The following is a 23600-nucleotide window of genomic DNA, read 5'->3' as shown; positions in this document are numbered from 1 at the left end:
TGCTTTAGTTTCATGTCCCTAAAATACGTTCAGGCATCAACATACATTTTTTTGATGGATAGAAATGTTGTTTGTAAAATCGAGACTCAGTTATTTGGGTGACATATTACATGGAATTGTCCTGCATCCGTTTTGTAAATACCTACATATGTAAATGATAAACAGAAAGCCAGCCACTTCTTTCACAAATATAAATCAAGGTCTAATAGATTGAAATAGAGTGACGTAAGAAATGTGTTTTCATGTTGGCCTGGCTTTGTGATTGTTTGACTTTGAACTGGTTGTAGCATCAGCTGTAGGGTTGCTTATGTCCCCACTAAATTCACAGTCCCAGTTGTGACGATATTTAAAAATGGGGTTTTGTGGAAAAACTTAGGTTATGAGGATGGAGCCCTCATGATGGGATTAGTGCCCTTATAAGAAGACATAGAAGATAGTTTAATTCTTCTCCTTCTCTCTCCTTCATGGGAGGAAACTGAGGAAACAACCCTCACCAACACCCATCTGCTGGCACTCTGCTCTTAGACCCCCTGATTCCCAGAGCTGTGAGAAATACGTGTTCATTGCTTAAGTCACCCGGTCTATGGCATCTGTTATAGAAGCCTGAACTTACTCAGCGAGCATCTTTGGTGTCTTAATTTGATGACCTGAGAAAAGAACTACTTGATTCTAAAGTTCTTTCAAAAATGAATGTTTATTGATTCTACAAATTTCTTTATCAAACCAAATCCTTTTTTCAATGATACATTGAGCTTATGCAGTCATTGACAAGAAATGTAACTTTCTGCTGTAAACGTATGCTTCTCTTTTCACAACTCTCTTTATTTACCATGTTATCTGGCATTCTTTTCAAATATATTGTTTTTTTTTAATAATAGTACATGTATATTTTACTATGATCAACTGTGCCATTCTCTGTGCTCAAAGCTTTATAAGTGAAATCGAATGCATTCCTTTCAATAACTCATTGGGGTTGTATATAATCAGTTTTTTCTTACAGAGGAGATGATTGAGTCTCTGAGGCTGAGTATCTTACAGAAGAGAGATGGAACTCAAATTCAAATCTGGTTCTATTGATGCCAGAGCTCATCAAATTTGGGATATTTTCCCTACAATCGTTTATTTTAATGCCTACATTCACCCTGAAGACCAGTAGGGCATTATATAGTAAACATTTTTAGTTATTTATATGATGACCAGCAACCATGCAAATTTGCCAAGTACAATGATAGCAAGCTCAGTGAGAAGGTTGTCCTGCCTGGGATAATGTTTGCATTGATCTTTTCAATCTTCAGCTTGCAATAGGCTTCAGGGAAGAATTGAACTCCAGTGCAAGGAAAGAAAATAGTTTTCCAGAAAAATATCCTTTCTGTTCTTTTGAGCCAATGCTGCTTGATGTTACATGGTGTGCACCCTGGTACTTTCAGGGAAGTAACTTTATTTTTTCAGCTGGAGAGTTGCCTCCTGGATATGGCTGGCTGTTTTCTGCATCTGGAGTTGTAAACTCAGATTCCTCTTTTACAGTAGACGTCTGTTGTTCTGAGAGAACCACCTCTATCCGTTCAGTTAAATAAATGAAGTACAAGTCTACACCCATGCTTCTGAAGGGTGCACACTCGATGCTTGTCTTTTTTATTAGGGCATGAGATTAGGTCATGGGACTCATTATTCCTTGCAGCTCACAACCTACTATGATCTAAAGGTCTGTGCCCACGTAAAAAATGCTGACTCTTAACCCTGAAGGTGCTAGTGTTAGGAAGTGAGGCCTCTGGGAAGTGATTAGGTCATGGGGACAGAAGCCTCAGAAATGGGATGAGTGTCCACATAAAATAGGTCTAGGAGACCTGAATGTGTGCTATGAGGTATATTTTTCAGTTATAGAGATTTGTATATATTATTTACTGTTTCACTCTGCCTGAATTTTTCCTATTCCTATTCCCCCAACTCCATTTCTAATAATTCAGAAAACACAGAATTGTGAGTATGTTTGGGAAAATGTGGCCCTGTGTATGAAAATATCTGAATTACTAAAGCTGTGATATAGTCTTGAACATGTTTTTTACCCTCGTTTGGAAATCTGCTCCTTTTCTGTCTTGTTTTATGTGTGTCAGCACCAACTCTGTACCCAACTTAGTGACCTCTGTAAAGTCTTTATCTCTAGAGAAAGACACATTTTGCCTGGTTAGGGCTCTAACACATCCTGTTTTCTTGAGGGAGGTGCAGTAGAGGGGGGCACGATTTCCCTCATGGTATAATCAAATCTATTTTTGTTTTGGCCCCTGAGTTGTACCTGCTTTCTTACAGAGGCAGTTGTGACTGCAGCTCAATTGTTCCAGGGCAATGAGATAAACAGGAAAAAAGAATATCCGATTATTATCTGGCCAAAGTAGTTTAAGTAGAGGCAAAAGACCAAAAGCTCAGTTCATAGCAAACTCCAGCCCCTGTTGTACTAATCTTCTGGGGCTGCCATAATAAAATACCATAGATGAGTGGCTTGTACAACAGAGATGTTATTTCCTCATATTTTTGAAGACTGGGAGTCTGAGATGAGAGGGTTAGTGTGGTCAGTGTCTGGAAAGTCAGGGCTCTCCACTTGGGTGCTAGACAATGCCTTTCTTACTGTGTGTTCATATGACTTCTTCTTTGTATAAACACAGAAGAGAGAACACACACTCTGGTGTCTCTTCTTATAAGGCCACTAATCCCATTATAAGGGCCCCACCTTCATGACCCTATTTAATCCTAATTACCTTGCAAAGGCTCTATCTCCAAATACTATATCACACTAGGGGTCAGGGTTTCAAAATGTGGATTTGGGGGGTAAGAGATATAAAAACTATATCCATAACACTCGCCCAGACAGATTCTGACTTATTTCGTCTAGAATACAGTTTGTCTATCTACATTTTTAAAACTTCACAGGTCAGGGTGATGCACGGCTAGTTGTAAATTATTGTTCTAGCCTTTGATTTTTTTCTGGAGAAGTCCAGAAATTCCATGCTGCTAGTTAACAGAAAAGACAACATGCGACTCGTTAAAAAGGGCAGCATCTTACTCCACCACTCTGATGGTTTTGTCTATGGCTTGTCAGTCTAATTCTTTTGTAAGCACCTGAGGGGAATTGGCTCCATCTCTGATAGTCCTACATCTCAGAAGCTGCCACTTATTAAAACTTTAGCAAATAAGAGCTGATTGCTCAAAAAGAATCTTGAATTCTTTACTTCACCCCCTTTCCTTCAACAAATGAGTGTTGTTAATTATCTTCTATGACAGAGGAAATACAAGAGACACCTGCTGGAAATGTTACTGTTTATAAACGTAGAGCAGAGGGTCTGAGAGTCTGGTCTAGACAAATAAGAGAAATATAGGAAGATAAACTCAGCTTCTACTTAGTTGTTAATCTCGATCTCTTTTTTTATACTCTGGCTACTTATAACAACTCCAGTGTTATAGACCATTTAGAAGGGCATAGCCTATTCCAATGTCACTGTTAGATGTATCAGGATAGCAAAAGTGAAGAGATTTCCTTTGTATGTACCTGAATTATGGATAGAAGCTCAGATTTGGCATCCTCAAACCTCTGTCTCTCTCCTTCAGTTTCATCCTTTGCCATTTTATTATGTAGTTAAAAAAAAATTAGAATGTCAAGAGCCTATGAAATACATTATAAATATAATGATCTAAAAGTCACAGTCTCCCTTCCCCAACCTCCGGCAACCAGATCAAAATAAAAACCACTCACATGCTACTGAGATTTGGAAAATAATAGTTTCCTATCTTTCCACCCATTATAGGATTTTTCTATTAAGCCCAACACACCCTGATTTGTTTGGAGAGATAAATTCCAACCCCAGCATTTCTTTAATAATCCTTTTATACTTTCTTCTTATCTCTCTTCTTGCCGCTACTGTTTGATAGTGCCACTTAAACAGGTCTCTCCGCAAGGTTACTCAAATTAAACATTAGCTAGCTCAAAAAGTAGCTACAGAAAACTACCGAGACAGTATCTAGCAAGATAAACATCCATGCACTAAACTTTCGAGATTTCTTTATTTCTACCTTGATTATCTCAAGGGAATGTTATTTTAAAGACTAGTTGACTTGCTTTCTGTTGTGTCCTCAGATATTAGGCATTCTGGTGCCAACCAGACCCCGTTTGATAATTGGCTAGCTTTCACTTCATTTTGTTGATCGAAAATTTAATATCTATATGTTAATTGCTTTGGTTCAAGAGATGGTGGAAACTCTGTATTTAAAGATAGGTTAAAAAAACAATAACAAATATTAAAAAAAATTATTCTTTATCTATAGTTCTCTAAATAAGGCACTGCCCCCCCCAAAAACAAACCCACAAACAATGACACAACTAAAAATAACTTCTTGGTTAACATCTAAGTGAGAATAAGTTTATAAGAGATGCTCTTCTTGCAGCAAATGCAGATAAGCTGAGAGCATTGGATATCTGAATAGTGGAGGACTAGGAACTGGAAGAGGGGAAATAAGGTGAGAAAAGACCCTGGGGAGGTATCATAGGTAACCTTTGGCTGCTTCATATTTAAACAAGGACAAACCCAGAGTAGCAAGTCTTGCCCTTGGGCAAGAGGCCCCTCTGCTCTTGTGGTTTAGTAGACGGAGTACAAACTTCATGTTCTGACATGCTTCTAGAGAAATCTTGCTCTGCTCATTCCCAGTCATGAAATCAAAACAGTATCAAAGTTCACTGAGCTCAGTCTTACCATTTGTGAAAGGTTCCCAACAGCAGAAGATCAAATGGGATAGTTGGGAAGAGAAAATGAAATAATGTTCAGAAAATGTCTGGTTGTACAGAGACCAAATATGTACCAGTCCACATCCTGCACAGGAAACCGCCCTGAGCTTCCTATTTCTATTCAGTATTTTCCCTTTTCTCCTGCCTCAACAACGTGGGAAAGAAAGGACCTATCATTTTGGCAGAGTGTGATGAAGACTGTGTAAAAACCACCTGGTACTGGTAGCTAGGTTCTGCCTATGTTCCCTCGCTGTGTCTTTCCTATACCCCCTAATGAAAACCAAAAAGGTCTTAGGGTGGGTTTTGAAGACACAAGACTGTTAGTTTTCTACAATAGCACTTTTAACATCCACAAATTCTAAACCCTATTTTTCTATAATATACGTTTATAGACAAAGTCCCTTAGAAAACTCATCAGAAGAAAAACAGGTGCCCTTAAATTTCACTACATGATATAGAATAATATTGTATTCTACAATATTAAATAATATACACTAGCATTATTAATCCATACTGTGAAGTACAGTGCTTTTCAACTGGTGTGCTGAGGCACACCGGTGTGCTATGAGAGGATCTTAGGTGTTCTGTGAAAATTCTTAGAACTCATTAATTAAATTATTTTTGAAAGAAGTTCAGAGCACAGTAAGTATGGATATTTTACTCATTTTTGTAATTTAAGTGTGCCACAGATATTTAATCATAGGTTCAAGTGTTCCCTTAGATAAAAATGGTTGAAAAATACTGCTATAGCATACAACATAATTAGGTTAGTATTCTATACTACTAAGGATTGTTTAATATTTTATCATATGATATATATATAGTATATATTAATCTGTATTTACTCTATTTTCCTCTAGAGTGTGTGGGAAGGTGCTTATCACAATTAGGTGGCAGAAAATGTCAGTAAAATATAGAATTAGTAGTGAGACCCTGTAATAGATGGTCAGTTTTCAAGTAATGTGGAATTTAGGAGACAGGAAGTGTGTGTTATTGTGTGAGCAAATAAAGACAAATGGAAGAAAGCAGATAGAAGGAAGAAGAGGGCAAAAATTCTGAAGGCTTCCACTTGCTAAGGATCAATCCATGTAACTAATACCTACACCAGTGGTTCTCAACCTTCTTAATGCTGCAGCCCTTTAATACAGTTCCTGTGGGTCAGACCCACGGATTGAGAACTGCTGACCGACACCATTCAGGTTGGACTTCCTAGGTGAGAGCAGAGAATATTTTCTTTTATCTTTCAATCTCTGCCTTTGTAGGTATAAAATAGGAATACTAACCACTGGACAGGGAGGACAGTCAAAATGTTATTCATTGTTGGAATTCATTTCCTTGCTTGATTTTTGTTGCTTTCCCCAAATCTTTGACCTTCTGCCCAGGTGGTCAATGTCCTTGCAGGTCTAAGGAAGTGCTGATGGCTGGGACATTCATGGAAGAGACTCATTTATAAGTGGGCAAGAGGCTTGAACAGAAACTTCTCCAAAGATGACAGATGAATGGCCAAGAAACATGTGAAAATGTGCTCATCATCGTTAATCATCAGAGAAATGCAATCAAAACCACTCTGAGATGTCACCTAACTCCAATAAGGTTATCCCACATGACAAAGTCCCCGGACTACAGATGCTGGTGTGGATGTGGAGAGAAGGGAGAACTTTTACAGTTCTGTTGGGAATTGTAGATCTCCTGTCAGGAGACCCACACTAGCACTTGCCCCCTACTTTTCTGTCTCTTCTGCTTTCTACCCTTGCTATAAAGAATAATCTTGATTTTTAGTTCCTGACAAGATTGTGAATTAGTATAGTATGCTCTGATCTCCTAGTTTTCCCTGGTGATACTACATAGGAGAGAGAGAAGGGTTCACATACAAAAACCAAAACAAACAAAAAGCAACTTTAAAAATGTGTATAATCTTTTGGAGATTGACACAGTTTGGACCAATAAAAGGCGCAACAAATGGAGGTGGAGAATCTTATTGCTATCTACTTTGGGGAAACAAGACAGAACAGAGCTTTCATTATGTGAGTTTGACAGGTGATCTTTTCAGTAACAAGACATATCACTGAAGGTAGAAGGGTGGGTGTTGGGGAAAAAAAGGAAGGAGAACCAAATAATAATAAAATTGACCCACATTGCACATAGAAATAAAGATAGGAATTAAAATAAAATAAATCTTCAGAAAGCAGGGATACCAAGATGTATTCAGCTAAAATGGATTGAATATAGGGTTTAGGGACAGTCCCACAGGACAACAGGAAGGAACAAAGACTAAAAATACAAACTAAGACCTGGGGAATTTAGAGAAGAAAATTAGAAGTTTTAACTTTTATATGATAAGATTCTGTATAGGAAAGAAAGGAGATAAATGGAGGTAAAAACATTATAAGAAATAAGGGCCGAGAACGTATTGGGTTAGAAGATAATGAAAGACCTCAAATTGAAAGATATTTCAGTGGGCTGAAAAGTTAGATAGGAAAAATCCATAGCGAAGCGACTTGTGAATGCTGAGAATAAAAATGGCAAAAGACATATATGAAAATCTCCAGACAAAAAGGGCAGATCATCTAATATTAAGCTTCATCACAGCAATGAAAAAAAAAGAACTAATGGGTAATATTTTTATGATTAAAAAACACCCTTATTTTTAATAAGATACATTTTTCAAGAAGTCATTTTCAGTATTCATTAGGTTTACCCCACACAACCCTCTTTGAGAATATCCTTGGGGGAAAGTCCTCAGGCAGGAACAGAAATAATTCCTAGAGGACACACACATACACACACAAGCATGTACACATGTGTACACATGTAAATGAAAAGTACATGAAATTAGAAATAAGTACATAGTTTGGTCAAGTTTATTGTCCAAAGAAGCAAAAACAATATACATCTATATAGTATACATGTATACATATGTGCATATATATATTTATTGTCTAAAGAAGCAAAGACAATATACATATATATAATCTTAGAACTGAAGACAATATATATCTGAGAATACTGAGAATATTCTCAGTTATTATATGTGTATAGGGAAGATAGCTATTAATACATTTTAAATATTTTCATAGACAGTTATAAGTGAAACATAATTTACGGAAGTTTTGGAATGTATGTGGCAAATACATCAAAAAGGAAATTATAGCACAATAGACTTAGCCTTGAGTGATAATACAAATACATTTCTAAGAAGAAAACATAATAAGCATCCAACTTAAAAAGTTTTAACAAAGCAAACAGAAGCAGATAGCTAATCGAAGGAAGGAAGAGGAGAACTGGTGAAACTTCCAGGTGGGATTAGAGAATGCCCACCGTGCAATCTCCATGAAGGCAGAGACTTCAGCCTGCTTTGTTTGCGGCCATATCTGAGTGCTCAGAACCGTGCCAAGCACGCTGCACAAGCTCAGCAAACATTTAATAAGTGAATGAATAATTAGACTCTAACAAAATGTAGAGAAGATTAGCAAAAATGTTATTCTTTAAAGGGATTCACGTGGCAAGGATGTTTCTGGCAAGATGGATATAAAAAGAAAAATAAAAGAGAATGTACGAATCAACGTAATCTAGAATAGAAAAGATGTAATGAATATATGTACACAAGGGCTTTAAAAAATAATGCGAATTTTATGGTAAGAACTATACACTAATACATATGAAACCCAGAGAGAAGAGAGAAATTTGGATAAAAATATAAAAAGCCAGAATTGGAGCAAGAAGAATAAAAACCTGAATAGACCAATAACCATTAGAGAAATTGAAATGGTAATTTCAGGCTCTCCTCCAAAGACGCCTCGGGTACAAATAGCTTCATAGCTGAGTTCTCCAATACTGAAGGGATATATAGTTCCTAACTTATAAAAGACTTTTCAGAAAACTAATAAAATGGAGAAACACACCCAAGTTTGGATGAGGCTAGGATAAATGGGAACAGTAGAACACAAAATAAGACACTTATTTATTACTCTTATGTATCACGACATGGAGGACCAATCGTAAAAGTTACTATAAAGCTACAAAGTCATGATATAACACTGGTTGGTATATAGATAAATATGTAGATTAATGAATAGAAGTGAGAATTCAGAAATAAATCCATGCATTTTGGGCCTATTGATTTTTGAAAAGGCAATAAAATGGGAGAAAAATTGTGTTTTCAATCAATGCTGTGAAACCACTACGTATCTACATACAAAAAAATAAAGTTTCACGTCTGCCACACACCATATGCAGAAATTAACTCCACATGGATCATTGACCTAAAAGCAAGTTCATAGAAGAAAACACAAGAGTAGATTACCTTGATCTAGCATTTCACACCAAAAGCACACACAAGAGAAGAAAAAATGAATAAACTTCAACTGAAAATATTTGTTCTGTAAATGATGCCATCTTAAAAGTGGAAAACACAGTGTATGAGAGGAAATATTTGCGAATCATACTTCTGATAAGGAACTTTTATTCATTGCATATAAAATACTCTTATTATTCAACAATAAAAAGGCAGCGGTAAAAGATTGAAATAGATACTTCTCAGAGAAAGATATGGGAATGGATAATAAACACATAAAAACATACTCAACATGGTCAGTCACTGGGGAAACGCAGATCAAATTCCTAATGATATTCATTTCACACATTCATAGATGGCTCCAGTCAAAAAGAAAGACAATTCCAAGTGTTAGCAAGGATAGCAAGTAATTGGAACATTTTTGCCAATGTTGGTGGCAACAAAACTGGTACAGGCACTTGAAAAAACATTTTGGTGGTTCTTCAGAAAGTTAAGCATAGAGTTAAGCATAGGACCCAACAACTCCACGTTTAGTATTTGCTGAAGAAAAAGGAAACTATATCTCCACATAAACTTTTGCACCTGAATATTTACAGCAGCATCATTTATAGCTGCCAAAAAGTAGAAGTCACACAAATATCCACCAACTGATTAATGAATACGTCCAACGCAGTAACTGCACATTATAGAAAATGTTACTTCCTATTCAGTAATAGGAAGAATGAGGTTCTGACACCCACTCCAGCATGGACGAACCTTGAAGACATTATGCTGAGTAAAAGAAGCCAGTGACAAAATGCTACGGACCATTTGATTTCATGTAAAGCATCCCCAGAACGTAAGGACCTGGGGTGAGAGAGTAGATGAGTGGTTACAGACCTGGGGATGCAGCGAGGGAGTGACTGCTAATAGGTTTGTTTGGGAACGATGAAATGATATAAAGTTCTATTATGGTGAAGGTTTCACAACTCTTTGTGATTATTCTGAAACCTGAAAACCATGCACTTTAAATGGGTGAATTTTATGGTATATGAATTATATCTCGGCGAAGCTGCTTAAAATGTAACTCATCACTTTAGCCTGCCTAGATGCGTTTGGGCCTGGATTTTGTCATTTAATATAGTATTCTCCATCCCTCTCAGTAAATGCCAACTGCAAATGTGGTTTGTATGTCATCTGGATCGTCATATTTTAAATCAGAATAGGACTAAGGACAAAGTTATTTTTATATGCCACTAATGTCTCTCCTATAGGGTGGTATTAATGATCCCTCCCTCTCCTGTTCATTTCATTAGGTAAATCATGTGTTCACTTATTCGAGAGCCCCTACTGATAATAGAAACCGAGTCTTATATTGGAGGATGAGTAGAAAAGAATGTTTAGTGCCCTTAAAGAGAAGACAGCCTATTATGCAAGCTAGATAAAAAGATCAGTCCCAGAAGAGTTGTCTCTGTTAGAATGTTTTGGTTATAATCAATAGAGGTCAACTCTAAATAATTTAATTTAAAACGAAATGTTTTTGAAGACTATGGAGGTGCTCACAGTACGGAAGAAAACTGGAGGACCCAAGGCTTTCAAACGGACATTAGCCAGAGGGGATCCAGGATGAAAGGCAGGCACCAGTCAGTGCCTTTGTCAGGCTGCCAGTGCTGGTGCTAATCAGCACTGACCATTCCCCACCCTGGTGTCTCTCCACTCAAGATCTCAATTTCCAAGAGAGTAAGCTCGATTGGCCTCGCTTATCTCAACTCACCACTTGTCTAAGGAAAAGCAGGGCACTCTGGATGGCAAACCACCCAAGAAGGAGTGTCATGTGGAAAGAAAATCAGAAGAGGGCATGAATTCTAAGTAGGAAAAAAAAAAAAGAAAGAAAGAAAACACCCAGAAAATTGACTCTAAAAGAGCTCCCTGTCAGGAAAACATCAGAGTGCATAGTGTCAGCCCTGGAATAACCCTGAGCAGTTTAGGAAGTCTTCCTGTTGGATGAGATGCTTTAACTGAAATATGAAGACCAATTATTTCTATAAAGTAGGGAGCAGAGAGTGGGGGATGGGAAGTCAAGAGGCATTTTGGCCAGATCGAGTAACAGGAGTCAAGGCATAGAGGCTTGGAAGACCACGGTTCATTCAAGGAGTGAGAAATTAGTTAGTCACACCAAATCAAAGGGAGACTTTTGGACAGGAGATTTGAATATGGCTTTAAAAAGTGGGCACCAGAACGCCAGTAAACAAACACCTTCCCTGCCTCACTGTAAAGCAGCCTGCACTTTATTTTGGAAAGCAGGAAGATCAACTGAGGATCCTCTAGGTGAGGTGATTAGATCTGCGATTCGGAAAGTCTTGTCCGCAGTACGGAGAGGTTTGAGGGCTGAACAAGACAGGCATAGACTGGTGAAGGTCACCTAAAGAATCCTGTTAAAATCTGAAAAGAAAATGAATGAGAGAGTTGCAAAGAGAATGCTAAGGAGGGGGACACACGGAAGCTATTATGGAATGAAGAAGCCTGGGGCCAGATGAGTAATTGGATGTGAATTTGGGAGAGAGTTTTGGAGAGGAAGGAAGGAGGGGAACATTTCACCTTGATCTCTGCTCTCAGGGAGTTCTCCAGTTTACTAGGAAGACTTCCCCCTATTCTTCTCACTATCATAGGCCCCCCGGGGCCTAGCCTGAGATTGTCCTGTCTTTTAGATGACAGTGTGGGGAGAGTGCAAGTTCCTGGGGTTGGTCTTTGCATGCTGACCTCCTAGGAATCCCTACTCTGATCCCATCGCATTTATTCTGGAGTCTCTGGAGTTTAGAGGTTAAACCCTGAACAGTCTGGTTTCTTCTGTGGCTGCAGTGATTTGTTGTAAAGGTTTCGCTGCTTTGAAGCCTGAGGTGAACCTAAAAGATAGTGCAGTTTGCTCATTTGTGTGGCCGCGAACTGTTTTGTTCAAAGGCAAGATACATTTTTTTCTTCTGGGTAGAGGCCTAGTAGTGGGATTGCAGGATTAAAGGTCTATATTGAGTTAACTGAGGATTCTCCATACTTCTTTCCAAAGAGCCTGTATTAGTTGCAGTCCTACCACCATTGTAAAAGTGTTTCCCTCTCTCCGTGTCCATGCCAGCATCTACAGCTTTGGGACTGTGTGATGTGGGTTACTTATCATAAGTACATTTGCAGTAGTTTGTTTATCACAGTGGAATTTACAATCACCAAGATGTGGAAACAGCCTAAGTACCCATCAACCCGGGAACAGATTAACAAACGGTGGTATATGTATGCCATGGAATGGTATTTGGCCATAAGAAGATAGACACTTTACATCTTTTGTATTAACCTGGATGGAGTTGAAACATTCTTCTCAGTAAAGTGTCACAAGAATGGAAAAGCAAGTATCCAATGTACTCAATACTAATATGAAGCCAGTAGATGAACAACTCTATGTCCAAACAACAGAAAAACTCAATTCAAGTTGGTGGAAGGGGAGAGGAGGGAGGGTGGAAGGGCCAGCAGTGGTGTGCTCCCACCTAATGGGCACAATGTAAGGATATATGGCACCTCTCTGGGTGGGGACACAACGACAACAGGGACTCCACCTAACAAACACAAACATTGTAACCTAATTGTTCATTACCTTGTATTAATCTGAAATGAGAAAAAAAAAAAAAAAAGGCAAGGTAGAAGACTCTCAGAGCAATGCCAGTGAGGTTTTCCCACATTAGATGGTGCAATCTGGCCGGGCTGTGCTGGACCACTGCCAGTGCGATGAGACTCAAACCAACCCTCAGGATGGGAAGCTCTCTCTTCCCTCACGAATTCACTGATGCAGGAGGCAAATTTGAACTTTGGAAGCAATTCAACCAGAGGACCTTTTATCACCAGGTTAGAAGGGACAAGCACCAGGAAGTCACAGAGTCTTAAGTTACTTGCAGCCAGGCAAGACTTCATAAGAATTCATGGAGGAGGTAAACAGTTAGGCGTTTCATAAAACCTCCTGCTCGTTGGAGCTGTGTCTAAGGCACCCGACACTGTGAATCTTGCATAGCTTGGGAGGCCTTTCCAGAATATAGCTCATTCCTCTGCACAAGTCACTTTCCTCTTGTTCTGGACTCATTAGAAGACAGAGAATCTGCTTCTTGTCACTCACACACTTCTTCATATACTTGAGAACTATTATTAATTCCTTATTCAGCTTTCTTTCCTCCAGGCTAAATAAACTCTGTTCCTTTAGCCTTTCCTCAGAGGGAATATTAGTCAAACCTTTAATCATTTTAGTTGCTGTCTGCTGGCCTGCCTCCAAATTTGCCATAGTACATTTTATCTGGGAGAGCTGAAGGGAACGAAGTAGGGTAAAAATCTCATTAATCCAGATGCTGCCAATTGGAAATCTGTGATAATTCAGACAAGGATTTGTTTAACCAACCCTTTCTCCATTGTGCAAGTTCAAGACAGATCAGATCGAGAGGAGGAAATCATTCAAAATATTCGGGGGGAGCTAACATTTTCTGGATCCTATTGGTGGTGCCCTTTCCCACAGAGCCACTTGTAGACCAAGTGCAGGTGCTGTCACCCGTTCATTTCACCAAACTCCCTCTGGCTCTACACTAAGCCACAATCAAGACTAGATTGAGTTGTGGTTGCTGTGATCATATCTCTCCCCAGTCAGTGTGCTTGGGCCAGAGGCCTAAGTTTATCAATTTGACACTCTTCTAGAATTGTGGACTGTTAGTAACCACCATTTTTGCACCTAGCTAAAATCACACAATTATATATCAATTTTGTTGTCGGGTTTTCACCATATCAGAGCAAATATCCTTTATGGTAGTTTTTATGCGTGCAAAAATTGGGTGGATCCACATTTAATTTCAAAATATGTTTACTCTCCAAATCCAAGTTATTCATCCATTTACCCATTGAATAAACCTTTAGCACATGTTCACTTCATGTCTGCTTCCATATTTTCAAAAAGGAGTAGGACATTGTCCCTACTCTTAAGGCTTCTTAGCCTGTGGGTAAAAAGCAGGTCCTGAGTCAGTAAGTCTGAGAAAGAGATCCAAGATTCTTTTATTCTTAAAAGTTTCCAGATGTTGCCAATACTAGTGACCAGTGGATTAGATACTCACTCTTACTATGAAACCAATTTATAGCTTTCTTATGAAAGCTATAACCCAATTATAGCCCAAAAAGAAGGGGAAAGGGGAGAGGGAGGAGAGGGGAGGAGTGGGGGAGGGAGAGTAATTGTGGGACCACAGCTATGGTATACCTTACAAGGGTACGTGTGAAGTTTACTAGATATAGAATATAAATGTCTTAACACAATAACTAAGAAATGCTGTGAAGGCTGTGTTGACCAGTCTGGTGAAACCATTTCAAATTGTAAGTAAAACCAGTACATTGTACCCCATGATTGCATTAATGTACACAGCTTAGATTTAATAAAAAAAAAAAAGATTTAGTACAAAATGGGCAGAGATACTTATATCATGGATCAATAGATCTATTTGGGTGGGCCTATCTGGGCGGGGCTGCAATATCAGGTTTCTTCAAGTCTCTAAGAGGTCTTTCAATTGCAACCCGTATAATGTGTTTGGACCTTACTACTTGTGATTTATAATTTGTAGCCCTCTCATCAGTTACTCTCTAAATTCCTACACAAACTACTTAATTAAAATAGAGTCAAAATGCATCCTTTGATCAGTTCATAGCCCTGGCAAAAGCTGGTGCCTGGGGACAAGTTAAATGAATAAAGATTTTCTTCTCACATTGGTTCTCATACTTCCGTGTGCATTGGAATAACCTGGAAGACTTTTAATCACCGTCTGCAGAGTCCCAGGAGGTTCTGATGCAGTAGTTCTGGGTCTAACAGCGCCCTGGTGTGGCTCCAGGTTTGAGAACCACAGGCTGAGAACCACAGCCTTACAGCAGTGAGGGTCGTGGCTGTTTGGACAAGGGCGGCCAGTTGGGTTTGATACCATTGGGTTCAGAAATAGCCCAAATGCAATACACATGTAACCAAAAGATTAAAGGTGTATAGAGGAAGGTAAATCCCATTACGCCACAACCCACAGCAGCTAAAACTGGCTCACACGTCCAAAGCCGTTATTTACTGTTAACAGAGAGGGCTGCGTGAAACTGAGGAGGAAGATCGTGAATAAAGGCCAAACCAGGTCTCTCTGTATTTCAAAATCAAGCAATAGCCAGGCTTAGGCAATTTATTAATTTTTCATCAGAGATTACCATAAAAGGATTTCAATTAGCATATAGTTATATGTCAAACATCAACATCAATCATCTCCATCTCCTTTTGAAAACTTTTTCTGATAGCTTGACATGGAGGTCAAAATTTTTTTCACTGGGTTTTGTAATGCCATACTATGTTAGCAGAAATTATAACTTTATGTTACCATTTATGTATCTTTAGACTTGAAACTCATTTAGGACAAGAAACGTGCCTTTTATCTCTGTGTTTCAGAGTCAGCCTTCAAAGTCCCTCCTATTACAGAGTCAAGTATTATATATGTGTAATAACTGATAGAAAAAGGAGGTTGCCATCCTGTCATGGTTAATACAGATATCATATGTACAGGAAGATTTCTGTGAAATCATTTAGGGACATTTTCAATTAACATAAGATGAAAAATTAACGTTTTTAAAAAATTTCTGGGTAAAAATCTCAAATGTTCATTTAAGAACGATTTCTCAATGAGGTATATTTATACAGTGGAATATTACACAACAGTGAAAAATGAGTGAACTAGAACTGTATTTGATTATCCTCATTATTCAGGAATTCTGCAGTTACAAATTTGCCTACTTGCTAAAATGTATCTGTAACTTCAAAATCAAAAATGGTGGTGTTTAGGGTGGATTGGTGGCCTGGCACAGAATGGTGAAAAATTTGAACTGTGGCGTGCACATCTCCATCTGAGGTTGACCAGGAGATCCTCCAACTTTTGATTTTAGTTCTTATACTGCGAACAAATAACCTTATACTGCAAACAAATAACCTTTACATGGCTGTTTAGTGTACCATTGTTCTCACTTTAGTGTTTTTGTGTTATTATTATTTCAATGAGTGCTAAAGTGCTGTCTAACGTTCTTAAGTACAACAAAGCTGTGATATAATTTAGGGAGAAAATATGTGTGTGCGAAAGGCTTTGTTCGCACAGGTGTGAGTTATGGTGTGAGTTATGGTACTGTTGGCCATAGGCTTAATGCTAATGAGTCAATGATAGACTATATATTAAATACAAATCCACATAAAGCAGGGTTATATATTGACTGGTTGATGAAAATGTTGTAACCAGAGGCTCACAGGAACTAAACCCCATATTTCCTTTAAAAGCAATAGTTCAGTGTTGGATAATTCATTGTTCACAGGGACATTATATAACGTCACCGCTGAGAATAATGAGGATCAATTGTGGAGCAACCAGATAAATAAATTTTAGTAACTTAATTCTAAACAGAAATATGCACATCTCAGAAGACTTCATGGTGCCTTTCTTATAAAGTTTAAAAACAGGCTTGGCGCCCATAGCACAGTGGTTACGGCGCCAGCCACATACATTAAGCCTGGCAGGTTCGAACCTAGCCTGGGCCTGCTAAACCAACAATGACAATGGCAAAAAAAAAAAAAAAAAAAGCTGGGTGTTGTGGTCTGTAGTCTCAGCTACTTGGGAGGCTGAGGCAAGAGAATCGCTTAAGCCCAAGAGTTTGAGCTTGCTGTGAGCTGTGACACCAGTGAGACTCTGTTTCAAAAAACAAAAAAAAACCCAACAGTTGTTTAAAAACAACTAAAACTAAACAACACATTATTTAAAAAAAATACTTCAGGCAATGGAAAACAAAATTCAGTGTAGTAATTACTTTGTGGGGCAGAGGGAATGGGGCTGGATAGAAGCAAATTGGTAGATGTAAGGCATTAGGTGATGAGTTTACAACTATTTATTATCTTCTTAATATCTAACTACAATAAATAGAGGAATTATGAGAAGGTTATACACAAAAGATGACAATGGAACATAAACCAAGGATTATAATGAAACCACTTATTTGCACCAAGGCCCATCGATATGGGTGTACATTTTCCACACTCACAAATACACGTATTGACTAAATGAATAAATAAATATATATTTTTTTGCTACACATAGGCTTTTCTCCCCCTTAATGGAGACTTTCTCCGTGAGACCCCGAGGCAGAGATCCACAGGAAGAATTAGAGGGCACTTCGGCATAGAAAGAGACGGTGTGTTCTCACCCTTCCCCAATACCTGCCCTTCTTCTGTCACTCCTGACAGTTCAGACACTTAATGTATGGAAGTGTCACTCACAGAAAAATGCTCCACAGCACACAGCAGCACCTAGGTACCACTGTGGAATCCAGATGCACCCCCCAATGCACGTAGTTTAAACAGCACACTGAAAATAGCTAAAATGATCGTTCGAACAGAGATAGACACACAGGCAAGAAAAAAACAAACCTAGTGTGATTTAAAGCTGCTGTTTATAACGAAAGCCAGCTTCGAAATCGAGAACTCTATAGAAGTGGGCAGTACAGAATTGCCTGTAGTGCTGAGACAGAGGCAGAAAATATGCATAAGTGTTTAAGCAAGAGGTTACTACTATCAGTTTGCCATGATGGCTAAGTCTCAAAAATTCTGAAGGAAAATTCGTGTGATTGGATTTGGAAAAAGATGAGCATTGCTACAGCAACAACATATATATTCTCTTAAATGAGAAATCAGGGTGTATTCTCACTGGAGGTTTGCCTTTGATATATGAACGTCATATACCCACAGCCAGTGCCCTCACAGTGGTCGATAATTTAGGCTGGTCTGTGTGACGCACCTCACTGTAACATGCAAATGATGCGACTTCCTCCTCAGCCTGGGCTGTAACAGAGTCGGGCTGGTGGAACTGAAACAAATGCCTGGTATTCAAGTGGCATTTAATCACACGTTTGGTTTGATTTACTAATGCTATTGTCTTTCCATTTTCTGTTAAGAAATTATTAGCAGGAAGTAACTTGGCCCGAACGCCACCATATGTTGGATCAATTTAAGAGACAGTATAGATCACCGGGATTTCTTTTGTCAAATGGATCCATTAGACTTGCATATTAAAAAAGTATATATTTCTGTTTCGAGTATGTAAGTGATACATCGCTTGCCATTATGCAAAAGGCCACCAAGAAGGGAAGGGGAGAGATATGAGTCGATGGCAGGAAAGGGATGATTAATACGTCATTGCCTGTGCACTTACATTAGACTATGGGTTTCTTGTTTTGTTGGTGGGACATACACATTCCTCTTATCCCTAAAAGGCGTCTTACCATTCTCAAGGTCATCATGCATGAACTCAGTGAGAAGTCCACCTTCTGCTCTTTACACAAACATGCTATTATTAATATATATTCTGACTACCTCTAATTACTCACATGGCCTCTGGGCTTTTGACAAATACTGCTTAAAAATCAAACTCAAGACACATTCCCTTCTGCTTCTCGTCGTGTGATACATTTTCCGCCAAAACTTTTTCTGTGTCACATAGGGTCTGTTTTTTTGGTGTCATGCCGTCCTCTGCTATCCAGTGTCTGGACAGAACAGCTGAGTAATTATATCAGTGTGACTGCAATTTTACCTTTGGGGCCCTCTTGCTTCACCGGCACACAGGTGACTCAACCAGGAATGGTGACAGTCCTTGCTGTGAGGGACTGATTGACCATGTGACTCCGTCAACTGGCAGTATAGCAAGAGGCTGAGTCACACCGGATAATCTTACAGTCTCACAATGTGAGTCTGAGAGACCTGGGTGAAAAGGGACCGTAGGCACTCTGGCCCTGATGAGGTTGGTTCCAGGTTAGGACTGAACAAATGGAATGGAGAAGGCAGTGTGGGCCGGGGAAGCAGGAGGTTTCTGGACTCACATCCCAGCCCTGTCTAACCTTGGACCAGGCACTTTAGACTTTTGAATATTGATTTCTCCCTACCCCACCTTCCAGATAGATATATTGTGAAGAGTACTAATAAAAATAGTAGTTAATAATAATAATACTTGCTAGTCTTTAATAACTTAAGGAGTAAGTTTTGTATGCCCATGTTAAGTAGCAAACACAATGCACAGAAGCACTGAGGCTGGAGGTATTTAGAACAAAAGCAATTTGGGCAACAAGAAATGTATCCAAAATGAACATTTGCTGCCCCTGTTTTTTCCAAAGTTGACAATTTGGGGATGCTACAAGGTAGATCAGAAGCTTCTGTGTGTTTTGAAGCATTTTCCCATGTTACAGGTTCGGTTGTTTTTTTCATTGCTCTTTTCTTATGTTTTATTGTTCTCACATTTCTAATTTACGGCCACAGAGATTTCCTCCCCTTTGCTTTCTGTAGCCATGAAAAGCTGCTCATTTATTCGGCCTTCGAGTAATACCCTATTCTTGGACATTGTGTTTGTTCTGACATATCCCTTGTTATTGTCAGTTAGGTTTTTCCACATTATATGCTTATTTTTCCATTTTATGTATTTATTGTACTTGCAGATACAATGAACATCAACCAGTTACCCAGCACTGAACTTGGCATTGAGGCTACAGTCCTCACTCTAACGGTCAGGATTCTTGCTTTGATGAAGCTTACGGTGTGCTAGCAGAGGACAGATAATAAACAAATAGCTATATAAAAAAAATTGAAGCATAAATTCCATGAAGAAAATCAAGAAACAGGATGTGCTTACAGAGTAGATCCGTGTGTAACAAACAAACAGTGAATGGAAGGAGAACATGGTAGCCTTGATGAGGACACGCACAGTAGTTTATCTGGAACAGGGGATTTTTTAGAAACCAGTATGAAATAAGATTGGAAAGACAGTTTGGAAAGAAATCTTTGAAAGCTGGAATATCATAGTGAGGTAGTGACATGGGTTGAATTGTGTGCCTGAAAATGTGTCCAAATCCTAAGACCAAAGATCTCTGAATGTCACCTCATTTGTAAGTAGGGTCTTTGACGATGATCTAATAGATCAGGTCATTAGTGTCAGCTCAAAGCCAATATGATCATGGCCTTAGAAAGAGGAGAAATTTGGACAGAGAGATACATACACATGGACAAAGAATGCCATGTGAACAGGAAGCAGAGACTGGTGAGGTGAGATTCATCTCCACATGTAAGGCAAAGCACACCAAAGATCACCCAACAAACACCAGAAGTGAGGGAACGGAGGGCACAAGGCAGAGTCTCACAGCCTCAGAAGGTACCAGTCTGCTGACACCTTTATGGAGATGGAGACTTCTTGAACTGTGTGACAGTGCCTTTCTGCTGTTCAACCCATACAGTTTTTGGTAACTTGGCTACGGCAGCCTAGGAGACTAATAAGGGAAATGACCCCAAATCCTCAGTGGCAAATGCTGCCCCTCCACCTCAGTGCGTGTCACAGCCTCAGAATGTTTCAAACAACACCTAGGCAGCCGGTAACCTTCATCTGGGCTTGGCAAAGCAGATAAAACCACAGGACTCACATACATAAAACTCATACCTTTTAGGGGCAAACACAATTGTAAGAGGGACTCTATCTAACACATACAATCAGTGTAACCTGGTTTCTTGTACCCTCAATAAATCCCCAACAATAAAAAAAAAAAAGAAAAAGAGTCCTCTTGTTGTCAGTGGTGTTAATAGTAGGTAATAAAAAGTGCTCTGGAGGTTTTGAGGAGGAAAATAAAGTGAATTGTCCTACATTTTGACCCTACCTTCCATCTTAAGGGTTGTCTAGAAGCCATCCATTCCTGTTCTTTTTTTTGTTTTCTTTTTGGCCACAGCTGGGTTTGAACCCACCACCTCTCGAGTATGGGGCCAGTGCCCCCTACTCCTTTGAGCCACAGGCACTGCCCCATCCATTCCTTTTCTTACCGCAGTGCTGACTTCAGGGTATTCTGAGCACTGGTTTTATTCTCTGCTTCCTCCTGCAAACTGGGAACCCCTTGAGACCAGGAATTATATCTTATTATGTGTGTCTAGCATTTGTCCCAGACCTGCTTTGTAGCTGGTGCTTATTTATTACTTGTTCAGTTGTAAATTTGTTGTGTTTACTTTTTATATTTGAAATAATTTCAAGCTTTCAAGGAAGTTTTAAAGATAGTATTAAGAACTCTCTTTACTTTGATGCATAAATGGTTCGTTTTGCCATCTTTGCCTTATAATTTTTTTTCTTCTTCTCTATAAGCATATGTTTTTTTTCTGAATCACTTGAGAGCAAATTGCAGATGGCAAGCCTGTACACCTAAAAGCTTTAGAATATTTTTCCTCACAAAGCAATTCTTCTAGGTGATCATGGCGAAATTATCAAAATTAGAAAATTTAACATTAATACTACTTTTCACAGTCAATATTCAAATTTTTAAAAATTAATTCTTGATAGATGGATTTTTCTCCTTGAAAATCCAATACAAGATCATGTACTTAACTTTCTTGCAGCATTATTTTAGTTTCATTTAATCTATAATTCTTTGTTAGCCTCTCTTTGCTTTTTATGCTATAAAAATTTTTGTATAGACCAGTTATGGCGTAGAATATCCCTCAGTTTTTGGTGTCTAAAATTTTCTAATGACTAAGTCAAAAACACGCATTTTTAGGCGGGGATGCCATAACTTAATTTCTGTCCTTCTCACTGCATGATATCAAGGGGCACGTAAGGTCAGTTGACCAGTCCCATTTTTAGTAATTTTAATTTTAATTTCTTGGTTAAAGTGATGACTATCACATTTTTCTACTTAGTTACTATTTTCCCTTAGTCAATAACAAATCCTTTAGGGAGAAATATTTGAAGACATTATTTTCCTCATGAAATTTTCACAGACTAATTTCAGTGTCCATTGTTGACGCCTGCCTGATATAATTATTATTATGGTGAATGCACAATGGTTATTTTGCTAACTGCTTCATTTCCTCCACTTTTATTAGCTTGCATTCGACTGTTTTTTTTTTTTCCCTGAAAATGTTTATTTATTCACTTATTGCCAGTGTGGGCTCATGTATTATTATTTTATTCCATGGATTATAACTCATTAGTGTCATTATTTATTTTGATGCCCAAATTGTCTCTGATTTGCCTTCTTGGAACCACTTCAGTCTGGCGCCTTTGTCCTTTTTACATGTCCTCATTCATTTTTGAGCACTTTTTATTTTTAAGCACAACAAAATAATCTAGTTTAGCTCGTATTCTTTTTGCCCATTCATGGAGTTAGCCATTTCTCTAAGGAACCCCATTTCATTTTATAGGGAAATGATACTTAGAGATCAAGATCTGGGAATGATGAACTCAAGAATTAATCTTTAACCATTTCAACACTCTCCTTTTCAAACTGATTTTAGTCATCAGCTGCTGGTGCCATGTAACATTTACAATCTCTTTTAAACTCTCCTAGAATCCAACATAATTTTATTTCTCATTCTCATATCATCCTTTTAAAATTTAATCTTTTCTCCTCTCCACCTCTTCCTTTTTCTTTTTGTCAGTAACCCTGCTGTGTCCACTCTTTTATTTGGCTTTATAATATTCCTTTATTGTATATAAACACCACATTTTCTTTTTTTTAAAAATTTTTTTTTTTTTTGCAGTTTTTGGCCAGGGCTGGGTTCGAACTCATCACCTCCAGTATATGGGGCCAGCACGCTACTCCTTTAGCCACAGGCGCTGCCCAACACCACATTTCCTTTATCCATTCTTCTGCTCACAGGCAATGATAAGTGAAATGAACCAAGAAAAAAAGATAAATGGTGTGTGATCTCACTTATGTTCAAAATATAAACTTGTTGAACTCATAGACACAGAGGTTTGAGGGGTGATTACCAGATTCTGGAGGTAGGAGTAGGGGTGGATATAGGAGAGCAAAGTGGAGATGGTCCACAGGTACAAGTTTTTAGTTAGACTGGGGAAATAACTTTGAGGGATCTATCATACAACGTGATGATCATAGTTAATAATGATGTATATTTCAAAATTTCTAGGAACTACATTTTTAAGACATAGGCAAGGTGATGAGTATGCTAATTAACTTAATGTTTTGAAGATGTACACATATATTAAAACATCACATTGTACCCCAGAAATATATACAATTATTCATCAATTACATTTTTTAAAACAACTTTTCTTCTGCTTAAAATATCCCTAGAGCTCAGAATCATTCAAAATTATTAAATAGTTACTAAATGATTGAATCATGTGATATCTGAGCTGTTCTTGGTTGGAATTATAGGAGCATGTTGACCAAGCTGTAAAAAAGGCAAGTTTAGGCAAATGGAAGCATTTATAGAAGTGGGAGACAATGTTACACAGGCCAGTATGGAAGCCCACGTGTGTCAAGCTTACTAAGGGACGTGGAAGAGTTAAAGAGTAGACACAACATGAAAGGAAGAAGAGTGGCAGAAAGGCAAGGAAGCAGGAAGGAAAGGAGGAAGGAAGGGAAGAAGGAAGAACAGAAAAGAGGGAATACGTGAAAACAACTTTACCTATGATATCATTCTCTACCTTCTTCTGAAGAGAACATGAAATTAGTTTT

This window comes from Otolemur garnettii, unplaced genomic scaffold, assembly GCF_000181295.1.
Source record: "Otolemur garnettii isolate 467f Iridium unplaced genomic scaffold, OtoGar3 scaffold00069, whole genome shotgun sequence".
In the NCBI taxonomy this organism is placed as follows: domain Eukaryota; kingdom Metazoa; phylum Chordata; class Mammalia; order Primates; family Galagidae; genus Otolemur; species Otolemur garnettii.
Note: the sequence above shows the minus strand (reverse complement) of the source record.